The following is a 7,880-nucleotide window of genomic DNA, read 5'->3' as shown; positions in this document are numbered from 1 at the left end:
TATTGCATTTTAGAAATCAGTTGAGACATGGGACTCCCACTGTGCCTGGGTGGAGTTCAAGAGCAGGGCTACAGCCAGAATGACACAGTGAACTGGTGCTAAAAGTGGCACAGTGATACTGCAAAAGGAGGTGTGGGGAGATTCTACACATTTTTTCCTCTTCTTCTCTGTTGTGCCTTCTTTGCCCTGCCTGGATGCCTTCAGGCAGGTTGGTGCATGCCCCCAAAAAAGTACAGTGTTGAGCCCACAGTTTTCTCACAGTACAGAGAGAAAGAGCCCCATCGGTCCCAAGGGCAGATTCTTAGGCTGTGATTTATGACTTCTGCCTCTGGGTCCCAACCCTAAAGTTAACTTGTGTGGGACCCTTTACTCCAGCTTATCAAGCAAGAAAAAAGCAGGTTTGGCCTGGCAGACAAACCATATGAACTATCTGTAAAACCCCAACATAAAATTATACAACTATTTCGAGAATTATGTTGTGCACATGCAAATACCTAACTGACCTTCAGAGACAAAAATAGTAGACAATCTTTCTCCCATTAACTTCTAAATATCTATCTGCACACCTCTACGGTGGTGACTAGAGGAGGGGCCTGAGAAAGTAGACACCCCCACTCACTGCTGGAGGCTTCTATGGAGCACAAACACTGCCTATGAAACAAGGTGACTGGTCAGTCAGCCTCAGTTTTATTTTTGTTTCAGCATGGTGGATTTTGTCTCTCCTTTTATACTGCTTCTGTTTTTGGTCCTTTTGATCACACATTTTTCCTGGAGGAGGGAGCTTTTCCTCCCTATGTTATCCAAGAAGAAACAGCAATCTTGGCCATATAGCCAAGCTACAAGCATATTCCATAATATTCTACCATTCAGACAAGAGCCAATAACAGCTGCTAAGCATTACATGTGACAAGGGAAGCCTATCTCCTGATCATATCCACCAGGAGACAGCCAGTAAGCTTGATAACACAGGCAACAAAAATTCATTTAAGCATTAAAAACCCACATAACTACTGGAAATAACCAGAAAAACACAACAAAAGATCTCAAACCATGTCCAAAATCAGAAAAGAATAACTGAGACAAATGAGCTGGAAGCAGACAAAGGCTTTCTAGAAGAGGAAGAGCAGGTTTTGGATTTGCCTGAGAAGGTATTCAGAAGAATGATATGGAAAAAAATTCAAATGCTCCAAAAAGAGGTGGAGGAAAACATAGAAGTCAGGAAAGTACTACAAGATCAATCAAATAAGATCGATACAGCATGGGAAACAATTCAAAACCTGCAAAAAGAGGTTCAGATGATTAATAAAAATATATCAGAAATGGACAATACACTGAAAGTGGAAAGGAGTAGAATTGAGGAGATGGAAGCCAGAACCAGTGAGCTGGAAGACAAATCTCTCAATACTGCTAAAATAGAAGAGTAAGCAGAAAAAAGGATTAAAAAATCTGAATAGAGTCTAAGATTCATGCTGGATAACATGAAGAGGAACAATTTAAGAATTATTGACATTCCAGAACAGGAAGAATCAGAGAAGTCCACAGAGGAGATAGTTGAAGAGCTTCTGGAAGAAAATTTCTCTAACATCTTGAAAGATGAGAAGATAAATATTCAAGAAGCCAAATGTACCCTGGGAATGATAGACCCCAAAAGAAAATCACCAAGACATATCATAATCAAGCTCTCCAAAAACCAAAGACAAGGAGAGAATCCTAAAAGCAGACAGGGAAAAGAGAAATGTTACTTATAAAGGCAAGCAAATCAGATTAAGCTCTGACTATTCAGCAGAAACCATGCAGGCAAGAAGGCAATGGGGAGACATACACAAAATCCTAAAAGAAAAAAAAAAATGCCAACCAAGACTCATCTATCCAGAAAAATTGTCAATCAAATACAATGGTGCTATCAAAACATTCCAGGATAAACAGAAGCTAAGAGATTTTGTCAAAACCAATCCAGCACTTCAAAACATCCTAAAGGGAGTTATTTAGACTGAAAATCAACAAGGACAGACCACAACCAGCGATTGACAGGCATAGCAACACCACCTGAAACTCAGATGATGGATAGCAGAGTCTGTAACAGAACAAAATTACAACAATGAATTCAAAGGAGCTGGGAGGTCAACCAAAAATCAAAATAATAACAATGTCAAAGAAGGGAAAAATGTAGGAACAGAGATTCAGGTGGCGAGGAGGTCAGGTAGATTACAGGATACAATAGGTTGTCTTAATTGGAGGGAAAATTAATAGACTATAAGGTAACCCCAAAGAAAGTTAATACTTCACAACTTACCATGAAAATGAACTTCCAAGCAGAACAAGCAAACATAAAAACTAAGAAGAAACTGACTGATCTTAATGCCATCTGCTGCATTCTTTTGACTATACATTCTTTTGAAATTATCTTAAAATTAGTTATCAATAATGAATTAACTTTGTGATTCTTACACTAAAAATATGTCTTTATTGTACTCCATTTCTTTTATTTTAAAAAATGTGTATAATAATGTAAGAACGGTGTGGCAGAGGAGCAGAAAGCCTCATCTTTCTCCCACAGGACATCTGGTAGTTTCAAACTGCTGACTGTGAGGTTAGCAACCCAATTCATATGCTAGGTTACAATTCAGGACCAGAAATGACTGCGAACACAATTCTCCAATCAGGATAGCCTCTTCTCAGTACTGTTGGCAGACATACCTCTCTGTAGCCCCTTGACCTCTACAAGTGTTACAAAGCTCTTTTAGTTTTGTCTAAGTATGGTGCTGCAGGATAATGCCCTGGACCACATGGTCATTTTGAACCACAAGGTCAGCAGTTCAAACCCACCAGCTGCTCCTCAAAAGCTCTATACAGTATCACTATGAGTCAGAACTGACTCGACGGCACTTAACAACACCTTCATAAGAGTCCAAAGGCACCCCATTTCACCAGATAGCCTGTGCTCAAAGATGCTCAGCTCTAGCTTAGTGGGTCAGCAAACCTAGCTCCACCAAGTGCCCAGAGTCACCATACTCTACCAGCAAACCTCCTGCCTAAAGTTACTCAGAATTCTCAATCCAGAGGCCCAAAGTCCACCCTCTGCTGCAGGTCTCCTGATTCTGCTGCTTCAGCTGCCACCATTTCTGTGTCATTGCTTTTTGCTCTCTCTATTCCTTTCAGCAAGGTGTTATAACTCTTTCTGTTTTCTACCTGCTAGATTAAGGACCTCTGGTAGCGTAGTGGTTGCGAATTGGGCTGCAAACCTCAGAGCCAGCATTTCAAAACTACTAGCTGTTCCATGGGAGAAAGATGAGGCTTTCTGCTCCTGTAAAGATTTACAGTCTTGGAAACCCTGTACAGGGTTACTATGGGTCGGAATTGACTCCACGGCACATAACAACACCAACAATGAGCACCTTACAGTCAGAGCTAATACCTTATTTAATTTTCAAACTTTGATGCCTAGCACAGGGACTGCCACATAATCTCAATTTAAAATGTTTCCTTAAGGAAGAGAAAGAAGTTTAGTGGGTTGAGAAACCTGCAGGTTGGACAGAGTCCGAGAACTTCAGCATTCTTTAAATATTAGGATCAACTTCCATTTTCTCTTGATCTAAGGCTCAATCGTCAAGAACAGCATTCTCCCCCTGTTTTCTCTTCTCTTTTTTGCAGATACATCTCAGGGATCTCTGAATCCACCTCATCAGACACATGACATAGCTTGTTATCTTGTAATTTTACAGAGTGTCTTGTTGGAAATAATGGAGATCTCCTCGCAAACATGCTTGTTAGTGTGGGTGGTGTCCCAAGAGTGTGTCCTGGCTTCTCAATGATGACTTTTGTTGCCTTCTTCAGGGTTTTGATGGTCATGTTACTCATGTTGATGGGTCCTTGGTGAAAAAGCCCAAGTCTTTAAAAAATATATACTTATGCCACTCAACATCACTGTTGACTCTAGCATTATGACTGCTTTTTCTGGTGAAGGAAAAGGAAAACCACATTTGTGGAATGTGCAGTGTTTGGTGATGGTATTTAGAGTTCACAACCTTGAGAAGGTTCCTGTTACCTTCCAGAGGTAGAAAAAATACAAGTTAATGATGTCAGGATGTAAGGCCACCCCTGACATCTCTAGATAATTATGTGAGACAATCCTGGAGAAAGTAGAACAAGAAAGAAATGAAATGTTTGGATTGAATTTCATAAACATCAAGGTACGTGGAAATTAATGCAAAATTTTGGAATCTATTGCAGCCTGTGAGTGTGAATATGATACTGTCATTACTGGTACCATCTGGAAAAAAAAAATTCCTTCATATTGAAAACAAGAAAAAGAAAGTTTCAGAGTCTCTGCTGACATCCAGTTTGGTCTTTTCTTATTTTTCCATATTTCTAAGGAGAGTTTACAGAGAAGAGCATCAGTTTTACATTCAACAAATCATACACTTTGTTTCATCTCAAAGGTTGCAATCCTTCCCATGCAACAATAGTTATCCCACTTACTTTGCATAGTTCCCATTTCCATTCCAATTTCCTTCCCTTCTCAACTTTGTCTTTGGGTAAATGTTGCCCTTTTGATCTTGAATGATTGAATGAGAGTTTGCATTCTTCATGTGTGATGTTCTTGATGTCATCCCACAATTCTTATGGTCTATCACCAAGGCCACATTTTCAAATACTGATCATTCCTTTTTGTTTCAAACTTTCACATTCCAATTGCTAGTAATTATCAAAGCATCTTTAGTTTATGTTTGATCAATTTCAGATTGAAGAAGTTGGTAGACTTCTTCAATTTCATCATCACTGGCATTAGTGGTTGGTGTGCAAATTTGAATAATTGTGGTATTAGCTTTTCTTCCATGCATGTCTAGTGATATTATCTTACCACAGACAGCATTACACTTCAAGATATATCTTAAAATTTTCTTTTTGATCATGAATGTGACACCATTCTTCTTGAATTTGTTGTTCCCTGCACAGTATATGATTGTCTGATTCAAAATGGCCAATGTTAGTCCATTTCAGCTCACTAATTCCTTGAACATCAATCTTTATGCATTCCATTTCATTTTTGACAATTTTCAGTTTCTCTAGGCTCATATTTTGTACATTCCATGTTCTGATTATTAACAGATGTTTGCAGTTGTTTCTTTTCATTATGTGTTGTGACACATCAGCAAATGAAGGTAATGAAAACTTAACTGCATCCGTATCATTGAGGTCAATTCTACTTTGAGAAGGTAGCTCTTCCCCAGTTGTATTTTGAGTACCTTCCAACCTTAAGGCTCATCTTCTGACACTACATCTATCAGTTTTCTGTTGTTGTTTTTAAGGTTTCCAGTGGCTAGTGATTCAGAAATGATCTACCTCTCATTATTACTAGTCTGTCTTAGACTAAAATCTGTCTACCATGGGTATTTAAGTACTTCTCTTATTTAAAATACTGGTGGCATAGCTTCTAGCATTACAGCAACATACAAGCCCCTACATTGAGGAGTGATGGGCAGGAAAGAACAGTCTTATCTAACAAAATGGTGGAGAGACAACTGAATGAAGAAGAATGAAATTAGACCCCTACCTCATGCTATATGCAAAATTATTTCAAAATGGATTAAAGGCCCAAGTGTACTTGCTAACCTGAAAATTATTGAGGAAAATATATAGGTAAATCTTTGAAATCTTAGATTTTTCTTCAAGATAGGGCACTAAAAGTCTGAGCAACAGAAGAAACAACGGATAAAGTATGTTTTATCATGATTAAAAACTTTTGCACCCCAAAAAAATACTATTAAGAGATTGAAAAGACACCTCACAGTATGGGAGAAAATATTTGAAAATCTTATATCTTAGAAGAGTCTAGTGTACAGAACTTATTAAGAAAAACTCTTATAACTGAGCAACAAAATGATTAAACAACTCAATTAAAACATGGTCTTCAATAGATACTTTTCCATAGAAGATACACAAATGACCACAAGCAAAGATGGTTGCACAACACTATTAATTATTGTTGTTGTGGGCCATCAAGTAAATTCAGGCTCATAGCGATCCTGTATAGGATTTCCGAGAGCAGCTGATGGGTGTGAACTGCTGACCTTGAGGTTAGCAGTCCAGTGCTTATGTTACAGTGCCACACCAGGACTCTAATTATTGAGAAATGCAAATCAAAGCAGCAACAGAATACCACCTTACACCCATTGTAATGTGTATCATAATTGAAAACAGAAAATGAGAAAAAAAATTGATGATGATGCAGAGAAATTAGAATGTTCATATATAGCTGGAAGGAATATAAAATGACTTTATTCCACTTCAGTGCTGTCTTAGGCAAGGCTTTGGAGTTCAGAAACACTTTGGTTTACTGACATTTAAGAACATTATTAATTCTATAGTTTAATTTAGAATTAAAAGCTTTAGAAGCATCAGTCCATATTAATAGTAATATTTCCATGCAGGGATACAAGATATATATGAAGAGGTTTCAAAAATTTGTATAAAACTGGAATTAAATGATAACGGAATTTTTCCATGAACTTTTTGAAGTCCCCTTGTATTTCTTTCTTTCTTTTTCTGGTGAAATTGTACTTTATTTATACATATGTCATTAAAATAGAATAAACATAAAACAAAGAGCATCAGAATGGTGTCCATGGCATTTTGTCAGCAAGAAGGAGTCAGGAAATAATTCAAATTCCCAAGAAGACATTCTAGACAATTACAAGTATAGCTCGATTACACAATGTCAAAATTAGGTCTTATCCCACTACAAATGAAATCTAAAAATGAAACAAAAGGAGTTAAAGGTATATCCTGTTTAGTATAAGAATTTTTACATTAAATATATAGCAATTCATTTCTCAGAAAGTGATACCAGTAAATCAAACTTTTAGAAAAAAGGTTTCCATTATGCAATTTTACTAGAAAATCTCGAAATTGAACAGCTGTACAATAGCTAAAGACCATTACATTGTTCTGGGTAAGCATATAGTCCAACTTAATAAGGAATTACATTTTGGACTTTAAAAAGGCAGCAATAATTATATTTTGGCTTTTATTCTAGTACTTAAACATGGTTAAGGCAACAGTTGAAGCATAGTAAGTGAAGGTAGTTAAAATGTAATGATAATCACAACCTTCACAGTCTACATACTCTAATGCTTACATGGAATGAAGCCAATGTTACTTAATTGATGCTGTGTACACACAAAACTGAAAAAAACAAACAAACCCATTAAAGGCAATAAATCTAAGTGTACTATTAATAATACTAATATAGAAATAAAGTCATATGAAAAGCACTACTCCATATCTTGAATAAAAGTGACCAATGAAAAGTGACCAATGTTAACACAAAGCTAATCCTTTCACAGTCATCTTCATCCTAATGGTTTATGGAAGCATCAAGTTTCCAATGATGGTCAGTACACCTGTGAAGCCAGGATAAGACTATAGCTATCTTGAAGTGTGAACAAGAGACAGGTCATGGGTAGGATTCCCAGTCATATAAAAGGAAGAAAGGTAGGTCCTCATACACCATACGGTCGCTGGCTCCTGGAAAGCTTCTTGTACATAATACAGAATTGCTAGAGAAGTAAACTGGAGCAGTTCAGCTATGTCTCTATTAGGAGACTCGGCTTTTAAACCTCAGGAATGGTATGATCCATCAAGCTTTTCATAATGCTTGGTGCCACCTGTTTAATAATATGGTCAAAGATGAAAGCAGACATGATTGTAATAGTAACTACAGTCCCAAATATTGATAATATGTCTGCAACTTGAGAGTCCTTTAATCCCATGATATGCTGTACATTGATCTCACAGATGTTATGTTCAGTGAGAGGACCATTTCTGGCTGCAGAACGGTCTTTCACTATGGATGTTATTTTTCCATTTTTAAAGATAAA

At 37.2% G+C, this 7,880-nt stretch overlaps 2 pseudogenes; both read right to left on the bottom strand.

Moving 5' to 3' along the window:
- The window catches only part of LOC102836019, a 29,985-nt pseudogene extending 26,136 nt beyond the window's left edge, over positions 1-3,849 (bottom strand).
- A 3,764-nt stretch (positions 3,850-7,613) lies between these two features.
- LOC102833344 overlaps positions 7,614-7,880 on the bottom strand; it is a 4,293-nt pseudogene continuing 4,026 nt past the window's right edge.

Source organism: Chrysochloris asiatica, unplaced genomic scaffold (genome assembly GCF_000296735.1).
Source record: "Chrysochloris asiatica unplaced genomic scaffold, ChrAsi1.0 scaffold00019, whole genome shotgun sequence".
Classification (NCBI taxonomy): Eukaryota; Metazoa; Chordata; class Mammalia; order Afrosoricida; family Chrysochloridae; genus Chrysochloris; species Chrysochloris asiatica.
Note: the sequence above shows the minus strand (reverse complement) of the source record. Positions and strands in the feature narration are given on the sequence as shown.